Source organism: Pundamilia nyererei, unplaced genomic scaffold (genome assembly GCF_000239375.1).
Source record: "Pundamilia nyererei isolate P.nyererei 1_Seehausen unplaced genomic scaffold, PunNye1.0 scaffold00022, whole genome shotgun sequence".
NCBI classification, from domain to species: Eukaryota; Metazoa; Chordata; class Actinopteri; order Cichliformes; family Cichlidae; genus Pundamilia; species Pundamilia nyererei.
Genome location: NW_005187423.1, coordinates 3,402,162 through 3,423,287, shown reverse-complemented (window position 1 = coordinate 3,423,287; position 21,126 = coordinate 3,402,162).

The following is a 21,126-nucleotide window of genomic DNA, read 5'->3' as shown; positions in this document are numbered from 1 at the left end:
TTTAAGACGTTGGGGGGAGCTTAAATTATTCAACATTGTGTTTCCCAGTTCTTACAACTCCATAGAGGAGCACTGGGTGACATAAATTTTTGTCAAAATGCAGCGATCTAGAAGTTTCTGTGGCCTGTTTAACATGTCTCTGGAACTTTGAAATTAATAACATGTGAGTTTACACATGGCTATGATGACCTCACACGCCTTTTAAGAGAATGAGATACTCAACAAAGTACATTTTTACTGTAGTTTGATTTTAAATTAACATTCAATGCTAGTTTTTCCCATTATCACTGCTTAAAATGTTCCCGTGTAATAATTGTTCATAAATATTTTATGCATAAAGGTTAAGCAGAGGAGATGTCCTTGGTGCATTCATATACAAATGCATAGTAATAAACGTAATAAAAATAAACCTTACAGTACCTCTATTGTAATGGGGTTTCCTTGCAGCTAAATCCTACTGTAGAGTGTACGGCAGAGCATGCTGTGTGCATTATGTGAGAGGGTCTGTGACTATAGAAAGACATCTATCAAAATCGCATAATGGCCACCATCAAGAAGCGCTGTGAAGTAAAAACACATGGAAAGAAGATTCCCCTCTTTATTAGCTGTCATCTTTCCCGTGAATATATGTGCAAATAAATGACTAGTATCGCACAGGGAGCAAATGTGGCCCGAATGAAGCCCTGGAAATGGGAGGGTGGAAGGGGAAGTGAGGATATGTGTGTCTGTGCGTGCGTGTGTGTGTTTGAGGGGGGTCCACGGATGAAAAATCATCACCGGTCCGAATGCAGATATTGTGGCAGCCTCACACTCTTGCCAGTGTCACCCTCCATTCGTCACTGTCCGCAAGCCTGCCTCTCATTAAGTGGCCCCGCTCCGGCGACAACTTAATTTCCTTAAGAGGACCAGACACCTGATTCAATTGTGCACCCATTACAGATTTGTTTTCCCCGTCTAGGCCTCGCTGGGTCTACATAGCTCTGAAGAGAAATACACTCCCACTATATTAAATGTTGTGGACGTAATTCCCAGACATATGATTCATGTCTGCCTCCCAGTATCCATCGCTCACAATGCCCTCAGCTCACATGGTGGTGGTGTAGCTCCAGTCAGCTGGGCTGGTTCAGCACAGTTCCTGCTGCTGTAGATATTATATCATCACTGATGTGTTTTATTTCATATGTTCACATTGCTTTTTTTTTTTTTTTGATAGAGCCTCATGGGTGAAATCCTAGCAGGGTGTGCACATAAACTGTCCTTTGTTCATCTGGTTCTTTCTAGTTTTTCATATTATTTTGATTTCTGATAGCTACCCCAATGAATTTGCTGTGTCTTGAATACTATTTTAAACATGACAAACTGTCCTCCCCTAATTAATAAGCCTATTGGCTAGTTATCACGTCATCCAAAAACCCAGAGCTCGTCAATAATTCAGAAACACTTTTGAGCCATTTCAACATGACTGCTCCTCGGTCTTCTGTCTTTGTAGATCAGACAGCGTAAGATGTTTTTACCTGTACATCAGCACAAGTGAGACTTCCATTGTCCATTTGACTGCTGGTCTCTATAGTTTACCTCTCACCTACACCTGTCAGTCAAACGGTAGCCATTGGAGACCGGTGGGAACCAGCGTTTTCTCTTGTACAGGGTTTAACTGATTGTTGCTGTAATTTTTCTGTCATGGCTTTTATCCGCAAAGTGTGAGTGTGTTTGATACCAGATGTTCACCAAAAAAACACACAAAAGCCTCATGTATTCATTTATTTATGGCTCGCTCTGTTTTTTTTCTTTTGGTTTTGTTTTTTTGCAATCATCCTGTCATTTACCCATAACAGCATTTCCTTTGAGGAGTTATATTTGATCTCCCAATCATCCAAATAGGAGCATACATCAGCGTGCACTGTTTTGGTGCTGGTAATACTCTAAATCCTGAGTAAAGCTACGGATTAACACCCACTGTCCTCACATCTACGGAAACACACGCGCGCACACACACTGAGAGTGCAGGTTTTGCCTTAAACCTATCCAGAAGACACCTGCAAAATATAAAACTGCTGAGTATGGGTCTGTTTTCAGCAGCCAATAAAGCTCCGAGAAAACTTAAAGTTACAGAAGGCATTTGCTCCCCCTCGCTGCTCCCTTCCTGTGATGGTTTCCCTCTGATCCTGCTCGATGTGTTTGTGTGTTCACGTGTGTGTGCGCGCTTCATTTGCTTTTCTATTGGCAAGTTCAAAATGCAAAGAAAATCCAGGTATTAAAATATTATGAAAATGGAATAAAAGTGGAGGTCAGCTAATTTAGAAAAAAAGTCATTTATTTTCCAGTTGTTCAGCAAAACTTGTAAGGACATGTCTGCTACATGTTGTAAAACAAACAAGTGGTCTTATATAAATCTCCTTATCCATATAAATAATGTCAGTTTTATTTAGTTTCCAATTTCTGCTTAAAGCTTCTTTTTAAAATCACATCTCTTTCTATAAATTCCTGATTCCTTTGCAGCTTTTTTCCATTTTACCTCTTTATTTCCTGCATTTTGCTCCAACTGGTCCTCAGCAGCGTGTGTGGAGGAGTGTCTCCTGTTCCCCCTGTCCTCTCCCTCTCCAGGAGCTTCAAAAGGAGGAGGACCCATGCAGGGTGTTTGAAGAGCTCACTGACACTCCCCTATGGGTGGTGAACTGGCAGATGCTGAAACCACACAACTCTATCTATGCAGGAGGAGCATCCTTCTCATCTGCTTTTGTACCCCAGCCACTGGTTTTTCTTGCAGCCATGAACCAGACATTAGTTTCAACAGAATGATTGTTTGTAGGTTTGTAACAATGTGCAGTCACCGAAAGCCTTCCTTCAGTCTTGCTCTTACAACCATTTTAGTTTTAGACCTCAAGGCTGTAGCGTAAATATGACGAGTATTTTTGATTTTATAGGATATCAGTGTGGGTGATAAAAAATGCTACTATGGCCTTTGAATGCAACCATTATAAATAGAGCATTTCACATTTTGAGAGCTGTCTAACAGCTGTAGTTCCAAATTTTTGTTTCTTTTTTAGTTAAATTAAATTTTTAAGGCTGATGTGACCCTCTTGTCTCGTAATTTTTACCTTGGAGGTTCAAAAACAGGGTCGCAGCAGCCAGATCTAATCTAATTAATAACCGATTACGAGATGACATTGAATTAAATTCTGCAGAAGCATGTGTTTCTAGAAGGACTTATTCATGATCATCTGTGATGTCAACTGCGGAGCTCTAAGGCTAATGCTAAAGTCAAACTAAGGAAACCAGGAGATGAACGCCTAAATTATTACAACTGTGTGCGGTGATGATGAGGGACAAGGTTGTTGTCTTCAAAATGAATCAGGTGCATCAAGAAACTAGCAGCTTGTGATTGAATGCAGCTGTGTTGATAATCCATTTGCAAAAATATGGCAATTAACTGTTAGAAAACTGCTGCAGTCTGCATACGCAGAAATTCACATTAAGCAGGCAATCACATTAACATTAACATAAGTGTAGACAGAAATGTGTAGATTTGAAACAGAAATTCTGCCACAAATAGTGATGTAGTTGCTGCAGGACAATGGTTTAATTGCAAACAGAATCAGACACCCAGCAACCTTTTTTATGTAGGAATGTAACCAGAACAAAACCAGTTGTCAACCAGTTGATTCGAGTCCCCTGTTACAAAGAGACATAATACAGTTGAATTGGACGTAGTAGCACAAACTGACTGATCGATTGGAACGTGTTGGCTGTATATCGCAGTTTAAAAACTAGACAGCAATTGTTTGCAGACAGTCTCCAATCTGTTTGAGAGTGACTGCAGTCAATTTGAGTCAGACTATGATTATTCGGAGACAGCTTTTCTCCAACTAGTCACCTTGCAATTGAAAGTGGTCACCCAGAGGTCAGCTGCTCTTTGCATTTGGTCTACAACTGCAAAAAACTTCAGTGCAGTTACTGGGCAACCAGATTTTTCCTAGTCACATTCTGTTATTTAATGTGACTGAGCCATAAAATAACTGTAGAGTTGCACCAGGGGTAATGCTGGTTGGTCTGCCACTTTGCTCCAGGCTAAAAGACTTAAAAGTCTGGGATAAATAAATACAAAGTCTTCATCAGACATGACCCACATAGGATGTTACTGATTTATGTTTTTTGAAACTATCATATAAACTGAACTAAAACTAAAAGCCTCATGTTCTCCTCTGGACATGCTGTCGTAACTTCAGCAGTTCCTGGTGTTTTTGTCTACCCGCACCATCCATAGTTTACGGTTGAGTATCTGCGACTTCCATTAGCCTCAGCTCGGATTTTGTGTTTACTGTTTATTGATGGTGACTAGTATAAATACTTTCCTGCTGAATATTACTGTGTTGGTCTGAGCATGCCATCAAACTGACTTGTATTGTTTTAAAGGCAATGTTTTAATACCTTAATCACCACACCAACAACCCCACAATATTAGTTACCAGTTTATTTTGGACATTTGGTACAAACACACATGGGTTTTGTATATCATACAGGAATATTGTTTGCTGCCAGCACAGAGAAATGCTCTGTATTGTCAGTATTTTTTTATAGCATCACACAGCTGTGGTTCCTGCCATGCTGATTGTTTGGCCTTTAGCTTCCTGGGTGGCAGCATTGAAGCTTTGACCTGTTCTGTCTCGCAGTACTCCACCTGCTCACTCATCTGCCTCTGTGTGCTCGACAGCACTCACCTCCTCCGACGGGCCTTCCAGAACATCAGCTTCTGAAAGACAGAGCCTCCCTCCCTCTCTTTAATTCCTCCCTTTTTTTCTCCCAGTGTTTTCACAGCCTTGCCGTATCTCTCTTCCTCTGCCTGTCCGTCTATTACAGCCAACTGCTCTCCCATCTCCTGTGCTCTCATGTCAGCAGGAGGCAAAAGAGGTGTCTTTCTGTAAAGAAGAACTTGCAGCTTTGTTTTATATCCCAACCTGTAGTGCTCTACCTGTCTGTGCCTATCATCCTCTGCTGCTTCCTGCTACAAAGGCTCTTCTCCATCATATCCTTTATTTAGTGGATTCAGAAGTGCACTGTACAAATACAAGATTGATATATCACAAATGTAGTTCATGTAAGAACCTTGCAAAAATATGTAGTTTAAAAAAATATATGTATTAAATTTATGCTTTTTATTGAAACAATGGTAAAATCCCAATCATACATGTAGCATGCTAGCATCACTTCAGCCATGATGGAGCTAATAACTAAGGAGCCCCTCTGATGACATGGTCAAAAAAATAAATAAATTGTGGCCACAAAATACTACTTCGTGCCCTCGAAATAGTATAATGTGCCCACGAAATACTTATTTGTGGGCACGAAATATTATTTCAAGGGGACGAAATAGGTATTATGTGCGCACGAAATGCTAATTTGTGGGCACGAATTGGGTATAACGTGGCAACGAATTACGCATTTGTGGCAACGAAATAGATAACGTGCGCACATCTTATTGATACGATTCCTGGACAGCTGCGTAGAGACATAAGCATAAGAGAAGGCTAAACCTATACACCATGGACAGATAGTATGATTGAGTTTCATTTTAGGCTGGGAATGAGCTAGAAATTCATTTTGAAAAGCCTGCAATGCAAGGAACCATTATTATGGAGAGGCATTTAAACAGGATATTGAGAGCCCAGTTGCTTTACAGACGTAAGTACGACCTGGACGCGGGATAGATTTTATTGTCAACCAACTGCAAGTGCCTGGGAAGGATCACGGTTATCGGTCAAGTGTTTCGTGCCCTCGAAATAGTATTTTGTGGCAACAATTTATTTATTTTTTGGACCTTGTCATCAGAGGGGCTCCGTAAATAACATCTGTAGTTGTGCTTTGTGGAATGACAGCTAGGTGTTAGCTTAATAAAGATACACAAGCGTCTCTCTCAAAATGCACTCTTGATTGATTAATTCAGATTCATCTTTTCAGTACAACCACTGACAAACCTGATCCCTCTTTGAAAACAACTTATAATTTCAGGCTGCTGCGTGGATTTGTTGGAATGAAACAGGCAGGTAACATGTATTTCTGTGCAAATTAAGGATTTTTCATCTTCCACTTTTTAAAAAAAATTCTCTAAAATAAACACGTTACCTGATAAAGATAAACTACTAAAACAATGACAGCAGCATTGGCTGGCTGCCATTTCGTGTCTCTATGACGCTCATTGACCTTTTAAGTCGTTTTCTGTAATCGTTGTTGCCTGATATGTAAAAATGACAACGTTCACGTACATTGACACATAATTCTTGCTCACAAAGCTTGCATTTAACTTTCTTTTGGGTTGTTAGCCTTCATTGTTTGAACCTGTTAGTGTTCTTAGTGATGTAGGCGTTTTACTTTTTGTACATGGCAACATTTAGAAAATCTGTTAGACTGAAACATAAGCGAATATAAACATTTTATGGTTGATTACATTGATACCTCTGCCTGTAGCTTCACACAAGTCAGGGTGGTGTGACGTTTTATTTGTGGCCCATTTGTCCCTTACAGCAGCTAAGCAACTGCATTCACTTTCCTCAGAGCACAGATCAGTTTCAGTCAGTCCCTTTGTCAGTTACGGTCAGTAAATAGGAACACAGGTAAAGGAGTGAAAAAGGCGGCTGAGGTAAGAACAGAATAGAATGGCTTTATTTGTCATTTTATGGGAATACTAAATTTGGAGCATCTCACTACAATTAAAAGCTATTGTCACATAACATTGTTTGAGAAAACAATAAATGAATAAAAAATAAATAAATCACTGGCCTGAATACGATGAGTCACATTCGCACGTTGAAATACATGAACTTTAGATGCCTTTCTCTTAAGCAGTGAAATCGTGTTATAGCATGTCTTTAATCAGCTGAGGGATGAACTACAAATACGGACATTTTTGCATCATGTTTGGTTTGTAATTCAGCGGGGAAACCGAAAACACAGTTCTGTTTTACCCTTTTCATTTACAGTGATCCTACTTCCCCCGAGCAAGCTATTACAACTCTGTGGTCATATTTCATTAAAGGACTGTTTAAAATGCAACATTCTTAATAGGCTCATTGTAACTTTGTGTGTGTGTGTGTGTGTGTGTGTGTGTGTGTGTGTGTGTGTGTGTATGTGTGTGTGTTACAGCTGTGCCCGCCCATTATTCTAGCGCGTGTGATTCCTGCGTTTGTTCGATCCCTTTATCTAGTGATCAAAAAGGGACTGTGTGCCCATGCTGAAGGGGGCTGGCCCAATGAAGGAAGAGAGAGGGTCTCTACACATGTAATCCTTGTCAATGAATTTAGGCAATCTTTTTTTTTTTTTTTATTAATGAATTTTTCAGTAGTTATTGCAGCGAGCTTCTCTTGTGAGTCTCTCTTTTCACTGTTCCCTTTGCTCATAAGTGAATCGCTCATCTAATGATTTAATTAATAGCATTGTATCCACAGATGAAAAGCTTATATTTAATCAGCAAAATGGAGTGAACTGAGATCAGGGGCCTTGCCTGTCATCAAAAACGTGCTTGAGGTCCCACTTGTTCACTAAGCCACTCTAAGCCCTGGGACGCCCATACTTAATTGAGAGTTAATAAATAAATGTGGTTAGAGTAATCCCTGGATCCATCCCCTCAGAGCCCCAAATCTAGCTCTGTGTGTGTGGCGCGGCCGCCTGTGTGTGTGTGTGTGTGTGTGTGTGTGTGTGTGTGTGTGTGTGTGTGTGTGTGTGTGTGTGTGTGTGTGTGTGTGTGCGCATACATGCATACGCTGGCCAAGCTCCCTGTGCCACTGCAATTGTGCCAAAGCAGACTCTACTGTGGCATGCCAGATACTGGTTTATTTACCTGAGATGCTCCCCGTGTCACTGCATGTGCCATATGTTTGATCCCAGGATGACGGGTCCCAGATGGGTCCCTTTTTTCAATTTTAGTCAGATGCAATATGTGCATTAAGCAAGTGTAATGTAAAGCTTAGTGTTTAAAGGAATATAATCTACTAAATGTACTAGTGTTATTATAAAAGATATATGCATATATATGGTAAGGAGTGGAGAAATGTTTGTAGTGAAAATCTTTATTGAAAAATGGAAATTAGTCTATAATCAACAAGAGTATTTGTTGGTTGTGCACGATGTATAAAATAAAGAGTAATGAAATAAAAATGAACATAAAAAAGCAGGGTAGACGTTAGATGAAATGCCAAGGAGGTAAAGAAATTAAATAAATGGATAAACTACAATGCAGGATGTGAGTTGCTTCTGATGCTAACAGCTGTTGGATACCGCTTCTCAAATATGTGAGAAAATAGTGAGTAAAAACTTGGAAGACTGAAGCTTGGAGCTTTACTTCAGATTCGGAAACATTCAGATTTTTTTTTTTTGTCCTCTCTGTCCTTTTTTTTGTCCTCACTGTTTTTATTATACTAATGCAAATTTTCTCGTATGAAAAGAAGGAAAAGGGGAAAGAAATTGAGGGAGAGAAGTGTGTGTTTAGCTAAGCAGGGGCAGCCCCTGGTCCATTGCCCATCATTTATTGATAAAGGCCCTGGAAAATGCGCGGGGGGAAAAAAAACTAATGAAATTATCAACGTTGTTGAATTAATGATGAATGGGAATAAGAAAAGGCCGGGTTCTCTGTGGAGTCAGAGAGGAGCGCTGCTTCATTAGCCATGCAGTCTCATCACATCCTCTTTTGGAGCTGCAGACACTGGGGCTCTCCACTCTCTCCTCTCCTCACCATCAGGACCTGCCATTGGATTTCATTCAAAAAAAAAAAGAAAAAAAAAAAGGAAAACCTCCCATCTTCCCTTATTCCCTCCGCCCCTACCTCTCAGCTTTTTCTCTTTTGCTTATCTTTTTTTTTCTCTTTTTAGTTACATCACCTGCCTCCGCTGCTGCCACCACCCTTTTTTTTTTTTGCTTTTTAGAAGCCAGGATCTTGTGGTGGCTATTTTTTACCTGTCACTGTAATTTTTCCCGAGATGAAGCTAAAGACAACCAAATCAAAGGTGACCAGATTTCTGCAGACTTTTGTGGTCACACCTCTTTTTCTTCTTCTTCTCTTTTTATTTTTTGTTCTCCAGCTATCCCATCTGAATACATCTCTGTGGATATCCTTCCTGATTCTGAACATGCAAATGATATGGGAGGTAAAAAGGAGGAGGGCGGGGGGTGTGGGGAGTTTGCTGCGTTTGGATTCATTGCCCCCTCCTGCTCCTCCTCTTCGTCTCCTTCTTCTTTTCCCTGGGTGGAGCAGAAGTGGGCTGGTGAGGCGAAGCACGCTGAGAAATGACGGGCATGGGGTCTCATTAGGTAAGCAGAGGCCAGGGCAGCAGGGCTTCACCCAGACGCTGATTATTCTGTGAGCAATATCTGGAGAATCACCTCAGCTATACACCTGATTAAAGCTACTGTCTCTTATAGTTCACAGCCCTCTTTGACTTGAAAAAATGAATTAATCTTCTCTGTTAACTTGGATTTAGTATGAGGTTTGGAATTTACTGCATTTAAAGGTCAAATAAATGTGTTTTCCCCATTTAAGCATTGTCTGGTTAGGCTTTTTCGTTTTATGATTTCTAAAGCATTAAAAAAGCATTTATTTTTCTTTCCCTCACAGTCACTCCTCCATCTGAATCCCAGCTGCTGTTTTCTGCTTCTTGTTTCATTCATCTGCCGCTGAATGCACTAAACGATTGTACTGCCACTCTGATAGATGTAATTATCTGTCAGCGCCGTATTTATTTCAATTCATTTTGTAACAGAACGAATCATTTTGCAGTGATTTTCCGAGCTTGGTGCATGCGTGGAGCCCACTCATAAAAATTGATGACGCGAAGCACAATGTGTGACAGACAGCAGTGACACGCATAATGTAATGTGCAGGCCCTTACATGGTAATCTGATCTGAGAGGGATTCAATTATTTAATAACAACAAGACAGACTATCATTAAAACAAATTGTGTGTGTCAACGTGAGCACACGGAGTGAGGTCACAGGTGTAATGTTACGTCCCACGCGCAAACGCGCACGCTCCTTCTCCATCCGCTGGCGCTTTTCTTATGAATTGGCTGAATTGATCCTCTTATGAATTAGCCTGTCCTCAAAGGGCTCCGTCAATACATTGACTCCTTTTATGAGGGTCATCAAACACCCATTACTGGGCATCAGGGGGTCCCGTTTGGGGAGAGACTGCCCAGGGTGACTGATGAGGTGGATGGGGATGGTAGCTCGTCTGGGGGCCTCGGAGCTCTGGGCCTATAGCGAAGAAAAGAGGGGAGGGGGTGCTTATTGAGTGATAGATTCATTAGTTAAGCAAAGACAGATGAATTTGCTGGGAAACAGTGCTGCTGCAAGTTGTTTATATTCTGTCTGCTTGGAACTGTTATATTTTCTACTACTTTGGTCTATATGAAGTAAGGGTACACCAGGGTTACAACCACCACTGTTCCCTTCAGTATTCATTATCATACTCTGGATGTGGTCATGTTCTTGCATAATTACTTTACCTTTTTATTTATAAAGTTAAAAGAAAAGAGTAAAAAAAAAGAAAAGAGTAAAAAAAATAGCTGTCATACAATTTCTGTCAGGGTAACATCAGATCCATTGGATTTGTCTGACCCACATTACTGATTCCCTAAATCTCAAGGAAGAGCAGAAAATCCTCACAGTGAATGAGCTGGCAACGGTGACTAATATGTCATCTTGAAAATGATGATTAATCATTTTTCAACACACTTTCAGTTAAATATTAACAAACCAACCCAATGTTTCAGCCTTGGAGTGGAAAAATGATCTTCTTCCGATGTATTTTCACTGTAATAGGACTACTTCTGCTGCTGTTGTCCTTTAATAATAATAATAATAATAATAATAATAATAATAATAAACAAAGTGCTTCACAGCGTGAATAAATGCCACACATTAAAGAAAAGCAAACATGTTCGAACATGCAGACACATAATCAACCTTTGAGGGAAAGCTAAGGCACAAAAAATAGTTTTCTGCAGTGTTTTAAGACTAATAACACAATCAGCCAACCTGATTGGCTGAAAAAGACTGTTTGAGTGCAACAACCTTAAAATTGGGATCACTGCTGATTTTAAAATCAGATCGAGGGTCAGTTAGGTTGACAATGGTTAGGAGACAATGCCGGGCTGTATTGATAAGGTCTTAGAAGCTCTGCTCTATAAGCAGGGACCTGCCATGAACCTTGCTGTCCTAGTAGAGTGCATCTCTTTCAGACTGCAGGCTTTTTGTAGTTACTAGAGAATTTAAAAGTAGAATGGGAGACAGAGCCTTCATCTCTCCAGCTCCCAGTTTGGATTCAGGAGACAGGCTCAAAACTTTGCCTTTTTTGATAAAGCTTATAGTTAGGACTGCAGCAGGTGACCCTGAATCATCCCTTAGTTATGCTGCAATAGGCTTTGGGCGTTTGGGGCTTCCTGTGATGCTCTAAGCTGAACTCTGGCTCTCTCTGTCATAGTTTTCTTTTTTTCCCATCTCTCTCTCTGCTTTCTTCTCTTTCCCTCATCCCAACTCTTCACAGCAGATGGTGACATGGCTCTTCCTGTTAAAAGAATGTTTTTCCTTCCTAGTGTCACCAAGTGCTTGGTCATCTGGGTCGTCTAATTACTGGGGTTTTTATTTCTAAAACCCTTTACAATATAGTGCCTCGAGGTGATAAAACACAGTTGCTGCCACATAAAGTCACTTTGTCATTTAAAAGCACAGATTGTTGATCTTCTCTGATATTGCTACTTTATGTCTCAATTATAACTGCGTGGATTTTTCTTTTAAGTAACTTCTAGCCCTAAACATATCTAACTGTTGCATAAGCAAGGCTGGACAATCACTTTCTTGATCCAGAAAACAAACAGGGGGAAAAAGAAATCAAACAAAGTGCTCAAAGCGTGTGATATTTTACTCATGAAGCAGAAGAAATTGTGTTGATGTGCCAGCAATAAACAAGCAAAGGGGAAAAGGAGTCCTGAAATATTCCCCTTAGTTGCTTTCAGGTGTTACGAAACAATCTTTGAAACCGAACGTAGACACAACGGGATGTAAACAAACTGTCACTGCTGTCAAACACTTGCTTCAAGAAGTGTCAAAAGTTCAGACTTTTCAATTACAGCAGCTTTAATATGCACGCAAGCCTCCCCTGACTGATTAAAATGCACCATTTTAAGTCTAATTGTTCAAGAAAACTGTGTTTTATGTTGCTGCAATGGTAATAACTAATGATAGATGCATAAAATTAGCATACATTTCCCAGACCAAGAGAATATCTGATCATTGTGCCATAGAGAATTGCTCTAAGTTAGGAAGTTAATTTCATTATCTCCTCCTCCTCATTTAAAGCCCGCCACTTTACAATAATTGGAAAACAGAATAAAAGATTAGCTTTTGACTGGATGACGGGCGTTAATAAAGTGTGATAGAATGTGAGTGTTACAGAGTGGGTACCAATTACAGCAGCCAATCCCAGCCAGGCAGCCGTTGATGGTGGTGGTTCAATCTCTTCATCTGCTGTATAGTACCATCAGGGACCCACTGCAGAGACCTCTGCTCCAGCTACCAGGCTAATTGTCAATTCTGCTTAAGTCATAAGGAGAGCTATTTTACCCGGGCTTTGGAGAGGAAGTGAACTGTAAAATGAAAGTTAAAGGGGAGTATGAATGTAGAAATAAAGTTCAAGGAGAAGCGCAGGGAGATTTTGTGGAATAATTTGGGTGAAAAGATGAAGTGAAAAATGTTTTTCGGGGAGAAATAATCCAAACGAATCATATCAGTCAACTTTATGAAACTTGGTACAACCTGGTACGATAAAATTGATAAAGTTTATGCATAAATGTCCTTTATTTTTCAAGAATGTGGCCATTATCTGCAGAATAATTGCGCCGAATGAAAAACGTTAGAGTCTTAAAGGTCCACCTTGGGCTAAAGCAGAAAATTCATGGCATCAGTTTCTTCCCAATTCTCATGGGTCACCCTCATCCCTCATCATGTCACCGCCTTAGTCACATAAATCACATCAGTCGCGGCGGCCCGACGGCATCACTCACCAGCTGTTTCAACTATTTTAAACAAGTGACCAACGCAAATGTAATTTTGCTTTCACACTGAATGGTATGTGTAGAATTAAAAAATAAGACTAAGGACAGAAACAGCACTTTCTATAAACTAGTCAATGCACTTTTTTTTATATAGCACAGCTACTAACACATTATTTATATAGACCATCCCTTTAGGAGGTGGTCTAAAGTGCTTTCCATTATGCAGAGTTTTAATATGTCAGACATTAATTTTGGAACTGTTGATATTGATGTTGATGTTTGTGCACATTTAGGTTTAAAATTTAAACACACTAAATCAAACTAAAAGAGTTGCAAGAGGTCTTACACAAAACCAGAGAACAGAGCTTTGCTACATGTGGTAAAATATTTAACTATTTACAGCTTGTCATAATGTTAATAGGTGTGCTGCTAAGAAAGACGCACTTTATTACCCCAAACTTAGAAATCTCTCTTTTTTTTTACAGTAGGAATTAAACAGATATTTACAGATTTGACAAGTTATCTTCATTATAACTACTATATAATAATCAGTTTGCAACTCTTATAAACCTTTTTCGTAAAGGTGAATTAAAGAGCAATGACCATGTAGCACCAGTAGTGTTCCAGTCTGGCTTTTAAATCACTGTCACCTCAAAATCTAAGATAAATACATCATGTAATATGACACTTATTACCAGTTTGCATTGTTCAGGACATAAATTAGAGTAACAATATGTTAATAAAGTTCTCATTCTAAATTCAAGAAAATGCATCAAGCAAATGAATCATATCAGCTGTTCAAAACACCTTTCACTTCACCTTTCCACTCCCTCTAATTGGATGCAAGTAGGACAGAATAGCAGGAACCTGCCGATCTATACACCCTCATACATACACACAAAACGCAGACAATGTAGCCTCATCAAAAACAATGCGGTGGGCCCTTTGTTGTCAAACTCTTCATACCGAACTCGCATATTCATGGGGGTGTATTTAAGCCATTTCTGCTGGCATAAGCACGCAGTGCAGCAGCGGTGTTCTGAAATGTCGTTTTTCTGCTATTCTTTGCCACTTAACCTACCTCTGTGTTTGAGAAAACGTGGCACCTCGTTTTTGATGCTCTGCTCTGCATCGCGGCCCCCGTCACGGTAAAGTCTCCGGGTTTAACAGCGGCTCGGAGGCCTGCGGTAACTCGAAACACCTCCCGATTATACACTAAACAGCAAGATTTGCAGTTATTCAACTGACATCAGTTTGCTGAGAAGTGGCAGTGGACAAACAGGACTGCTTTGAATTAGTGAGCAGCTGCAGTGTTGGTGGCGTATCCTACAGATGTTGAATGCAGCTGCCTTCTTATTCTAACAATAAAGGACATGCATCATATACATACCACCCTGAACTGGAGTATTATTATTTTATTATTACTCCATGCTCCCTGGCACCTTTTTTTCCCAGTAACACAGATGCTCTTTAAAGAAGTTAGAGACGCCTGATACAGATTTTAAATTTTGCATTTTGCAGCACAATTACTTATTAGTTCAATATCGATACCATTTATCTTAAAACCTGCTGAGCTGGCTTGATATAAATTATAGGAGAAAGCATTTTCCTGAATCAAATTTTGACACAAACAACAGAAAAATCACCTCAAGCCAGCCCCAATCCTCCTCCGACCAACAGAGTCATAAGGTTTTGTTTCTCCGGTGCAGAATGATCCACCTGCTGTCAAGCCTCTTTGATCCTCAGTAGGTTTAGCATTCGCCATTTCCATTAAATCTCGCCTTTGGAAGAGCTGCCAATAAAGACAGGCTTTTCAGCAGCAATGTCCCAGACCTGCCGGATGTGGACCGTAACACCCTGTCGCACTTCTCTTCTCGTGTGTCTTTGAACTGACAATAACATTACACCACTTCCTGCACAGCAGATTCTTAGGAATATGGCACTTTGGGATATATGCTTACACTGAAAATGAAGCTGCGGGATGCAGCTGGTTAGCTTAGCTCAGGTTAAAAACTAGAACTGGGGGGAGACAGCTGGCCGATCTCTGTCCGTGCATAAGAAAAGCAACAAATATTAAGACGGAGGGCTCTCTCTTATATTCTCGGTTTAATGTGTGTCTGTTAAGTCGTAACACAAGTTTGCAGCTTACTAATCGATATGTCCGTACCAGCTGGTGACTAGATAAGATATCAGTTCCAGAATAAGAAAACTTAACAACTTCATCGTACTTGAGAGTTCTGTAATGTGTATCTACATGTACAAAGTAATTTGTAATTTACCCATACCAGCCACACCATGAATTATCTTAATTAGAAAAAACACCCCGAGCTCTTTCTATTGATCACCCAGCATGTTAAATCAAAAGTAATGTTGGACAGTTATCCAAGAAAGTCATTGGTGATTAATCAAGCCATGCTCAATGATTAGTCTTCTAAAGAAATTCTTCTTCTTTTAATGTCTGCTTTTTCACCCCAGCGTTTTGTATTTTTAATTTTCCTTTCCCACTGCCTTATTTGATGTTTTGTAACTTTTCATGTGTTGCCAGTGCATTGGTGCCGTTAAAAAGGAAACGCTTCCCCTTCTAGGGTGGCAAGGGTCTATATGCATATGAATATTTTCCATTGATGAATACGATAAGCCACCGCAGAGCCTTTGATAGACCGCTGCTCGAGTCCTGAGTGATGTCATAATGGTGGGACAGCAACCCTGGGCAAAACATCCCAATGCACAGTCGAGAGGAGCAAACGTTAGAGCCCTTTGACGCCCTCTGTGTTTAATATTACAGGACTGTTTACAGAGGAGGGAGCTGGTTCTCTGATCCACCGGGGACCACAAGTATGTTTAAGGTCAAGCCATCTCAGTTCCTCTTCAGTCAACTTCAGGATCTTTGATCACTTGTTGTTTTTGAGTGTGCTGTTTTCAATCGTGGCCAGGTCTTTATAATGCATGAGGACATTACATAGTGATGAACAGCTTGGCAGGCGAGTCAAGGCAGTGATGGAACTTGTTACGTACTTTCCAAAAAAAACCCCCAAAAACTTCATATTCTTCAGCGTACCTTAAACTTAACGGGGTAGTTTGAAAATCTGGGTAAGGTGCTTATTTGCTTTCTTGCCGAGAGCTGGATGCAAACATGGATGAAACTCTGAGCTAAACTTTTCAGAATTCTTAAAGTTCAGCTAGTCTAATAAATAATCCGATGCACTGTATCTAAAACCGCACCTTTAAACTCTGACTCTGGTACAGATGAAGGCATAGGCATGTGATATACACTATTAAACAGTGGTATTTAGACGGTTTGTTGGTGTCTCTGTTTAACACAGTCAGGATACCCAATTTTGAGGTCTTCATGCTGGTTAGAATTTATTTAAAGTGTTGGCTGACAGCTTCAGCTTCATCGCTTCCCTCCCAGTGCAGCTGATTTCTGTTTGGAAACACTCGCATACAGTCAATTTATATAGCAGCAACTTTTTTTACTTACTGAGTTTATTTGGAGCCCTTTCAGCTGGCTGAGATTCATTGCATGTCACCTTTCTATACCAGTTTTTTAGGGTCACTGTTTGAGTTACATCCGAAATAAAAGGTAAGTTTTCCAGGAAAAACAAAAGCATTATCCTCTTCCTGAGGCTTATAGAGAACCATTCAACAACATTTTTATTAGGATGATGATAAGTTAAAGCAAAAACTACTTGCCTATTGCCCATTTTATTTTGCTCTCACAAGAAAGCAAATATATTTACCAAATTGTCTATATGTAGCACGAGCACCACATAATGCATAAACCATAACTCCAATCTACTTATCATTTGTGACTCTACTCTCTAATTCTCAGGAGATGAGCAATGGTCACACAACTTCTTCTAACATCCAGTGGCCCACACCTGATTTGGCACAGCAACAATTTAAAGCTTTTAAATCATTTAAATGTAAAATGCATGTAGACCAAACACTGTTATTTATTGTTTAATCATACATTTGCTCCTCGGAGCAAGTGTAAAAATGTAAAGGGGAAGCATCAAAGTCAAACGCATGTGTTACTGATTCTTTTACTCTTTTTTTTTAAATTTATACATCTTGGTTTTGAACAAAGGTAGTAAAGATGTCAGCGTGTTCACGTGTTAAACACATGGGGATGCTCGTTCGCTGTCTTCGTAAGTCTTTGTAACCAAATCCAGATTTTTAGTCAGGTGTGTATACATCATTTTATTTCCTTGATGCGCATCAACAAATATGCTGCATCTCTAATATTATGTAAACTCAAGGGAACGTATAGACTAAAGCTTCCCAGGGTTAATTGTGTCATTATTTAAAGAGGAAGAAACACTGATCTGGAAAATTCTGGGACTTTTTTGTCCCCCTGAACAAACAGACAACCTGCACTATATTTAGAACTCCCTGATGTAACCTCACTTGTGTGGTAATTTAATAAAATTCAGCCAGAAAGGTTATAATATCAATGATAACTTGTCAGCATTAAATTAATGTGATTATCCTATCATTTTTTTATGACTAAACTTTTTTTTTAAAGGCTGATAACTGCACTATAAGTGCTCTTGACATTTCAGGCAACGTGATCCATGTTTACTTTCTGAAAATCTTCTTCTTTTTTTTTCAATAGCACAATTAAGACCTGATGTTTAGACTTCTTTTGCGCTTTATATGCGAAACCTTTGCAAGCACAGAGCCTCTTTCCTGTTTTGAAGATTTTTGCAGGTGCTGAAATGATCTAACAAAGGTTACTGCCGGTGGAGGCGGCAGGAAGAAGGGAAGCTATCGAACTTGTGTCCTGGTTTCTCTACTGGATAATGATCTCTTGAAAGTGTGTGTTTTTTCCTCTTCTTCCAGTAACAGTGTGTGCGAGATGAAAGATAGTTCCGGGGCTAGTGCACCGGCGCACATCTGACTGAGGCAGGTGTTAGAAATGTAGATGGCTGGCGGAGACTAAAGACAATACAAATTTGAAGTGAAAACGCTACTGGCACGCCTCCTCTGTTCTTAACACGTGAAGCCCCAGGCCGATCAATTATTCATCCTACTGTGCGTGCGCGTGGCATAGTGTTAGTTCTGTAGTCGGAGAGGAGGTGTCTGTTGCACTTAAAGAGCGAGCGCCACATCGTTTGGCAGGCCCAGGTCTGTCAGCCTGTCTCTGTCTGTCTCTCTCTCTTTTTCTTACACACACACACGCACACGTAAAAAGCCCTTGTTCTGCCTGAGCCTTTTTAATGATGGGATCAGGGGCCTGAATTGGTGGCTAAAGTGCAGCTCCAGTTATTCTGGGGGAAAAAAGGGGAAAAGAAAGAGAAACACAGCGCAAGAAGAGTGTGAAAGAGAGAAAGATAGGGTGGGTGGAAAAAAAAGGGAGGAGGAGGGGGGTGCTTTGTACACTGGGGGTATTTTTCAAAGCAGTGCAGACTTGAAGCCATTGGGAGACTCCTTTGACTTTAATCTTGGCTACTTCTTTGAAAATTATGACCGAGGACCACGGTTGCTTCATTAAAAGACATGTTCTGTTTTTTTGTGTAGTTTCAGCCAGATTTTCTTTTCTTTTTTTATGCATGTGGTGCTGATTTCAGCTTTCCACCCTCAGTGCTTCCCGCAGCCTCCTGAGCACCTTACCAAGTTTAAGGACCACTCATTTAGGATGTGTGTGTGCAAATAGACCTGCGAGCGTTAGTCGGGCGGACACTTATACATCGACTGGGCAGATTTTCCGTTTCCTCAAATTGCCACAGAGAAATACACACCTCCCTGTTCCCTGGTCAACATCATCCGTATCCAATTGGCATTAGTTAAATGGTGATTATACCATCTACAAAGATAGAAATCCTGTGCTGTGCTTGGTGAGATTGGGTCATCAGTGTGTAAAGTGCGGTGTGCCTCTGGTAACTCTTCTCTAAATATAGCGAACAAAGTAGGCCGGGGTGATGAACTCAGGGGTTTGACTAGAACTAATCTGTAGGAAGCGTTCATGGATTTAAACACAGTCATTCATGTGAAAAGTGACAGAAAAGAAATGAAAAGGAAAGTGAATGCAGTGTTAGGGAAAGAAGTTTAAATCAAAACTTTGGTTTCGCGTTCGCACAACTGACCCAACTTGGTGTTCATGTGACTGCTGGATTGGGTTCTTGTTGGCAGCTCATCCAGAGTACAATAAGAACCATCAATGGATGAACCATATTACTAGTACTTTAACTGATCAATCTTGGTTTCATTTAACTGTGAATAAGACTTGTTCCTAAGCTTAATCAAGTAATTTTAGCCACATGTACACATCCCATAACTGAGTCATTCCTTTTTTCTGGCGTGCCACTATTCAGAAGCTGAAAACAGTCAACACCCCAAGCCTAAATAAACTAATAATACAAAAGGATCCAAGCTAAATGTTATTTAAATACAGCCTTTTGCAGTAGTATTAGCAAACTCAAAAAAATTTATATCACCGGCTCAACTACACTGCAGATTGTGTTGAACCTACACTGGTGTGGGTGCATTTGCTCATATTTGTGCTTTTTTAGGTCATTTATTTTACCCCCTTCAGTGAAGACAGGATATCTTGTTGCAGTGTGACACAATTAAAAGTGTCCAATGCAGCCACTGCTTGTGTTTGCAAGATTTTCTATGTGTGGTCCATCTTTGGTGGTTCTTCCAATTCATGGTGAAATCTTTGACCTGTGCATAGTATCATCAGTGTCAGTTTAAATGCTGCTGTTTTTGGATTTTGAAACGCATCAAACATGCCTCAAATGGATGCATTCATTCCGAGCACCCACAGACCTACACAAACAGGCCTGCTGGCTTTTTGTGCTTTGATTTGACTGTCAAAGTTCTCCTTTCCTACACACATTTTACTAGTACTGCTCTTCCTTTGTTTTATAGCAAAATTAACTTGAACTTTTTACTTCACTTTTGAAAGAAAAAACAGCCACGAATGATCTGCAGTAACTTGAATCACTTTAACCGCAGTGTTGAAGCAGAAGCAGGAGCATTAATTCTTCCCCACAAATGGGATTTTCTGAGAATCTTAAACTGATTAAATCTGTAAATGTTGCTGACTGAAAACTGTTCAAATGTGACAGTAATATTAGCTATGCATACTCATGCCTGTTGCCCAGGTATTTATACAACTGATATTTGGCCTAAATTCGGTGTTCTGCATTGATAAAATATTGAAAACTCTACTAATGTTCATGGCTTAGCTGTTGCCTAAGAGCACAGGACACACTGTTGACAAAACAAAGTCTTTTGACAGGATAACACTCGGGATCCTTTTAACCACTCACCCTGGCGAGCTGACTTCTCAACTGGTTTTTAGCACCACTCCAACACAGGAAAGGTTACTGGTTTGCTATCTTTCTCTCTCTTTGCACCCCCCCCACCCACACATACACCCACATGCAGGCGTGCAAACGCTGCATATCGTAGATCTGATCCAGTTGATCCAGTGACAGTAGAAAATGAAGGTTGAGAGATGAGACCTGTGTGAAATGCCACACAAAGTACTAATCGATGTCATGCTGTGTTCACATACTGTGAATGCACAAATCAGGGCACAGCAAGCTGCTTCTAATGACCTGGACCAGAAGACGCGCACACACAGACACACACACACACATCTATACACGCACATTACGCACAGACACAAGCAGCCTGTAGACCACAAAATATATACAGTATGTATGACACACATAAACTGCTTGTATGCAGACGCTGAGCTAGGATGATTTGCCCTTTTGCTCCTTCATCATCCTCTCACTCGTCTCCCTGTCTGTCAGTTGCTGCTCTCTGTGAATATACAGCTCACACAAATGTTGCCTGGTAAATGCTTTATGAAGTGTAAGTTGTACAAATCATGCCAGTACAGTTCCCCAAAGCACTGCCAGCAGGAAGCATGTGTAGGTTGTGATCCTCTGTAAACTGTATGTGCTTTAAACATACTGTGCATGCAGTATTCATGGTGTACCAGTGCCATCGCCACTGTGTGTGCAGTGTGTGTGTTAAAATGTCACGGTGTGAAAGTGTGCTTGTTTGTTTGGTTGTATATTTGTGTGTGTGAGGGGAAAAAAGGGGAAAAGAAAGAGAAACACAGCG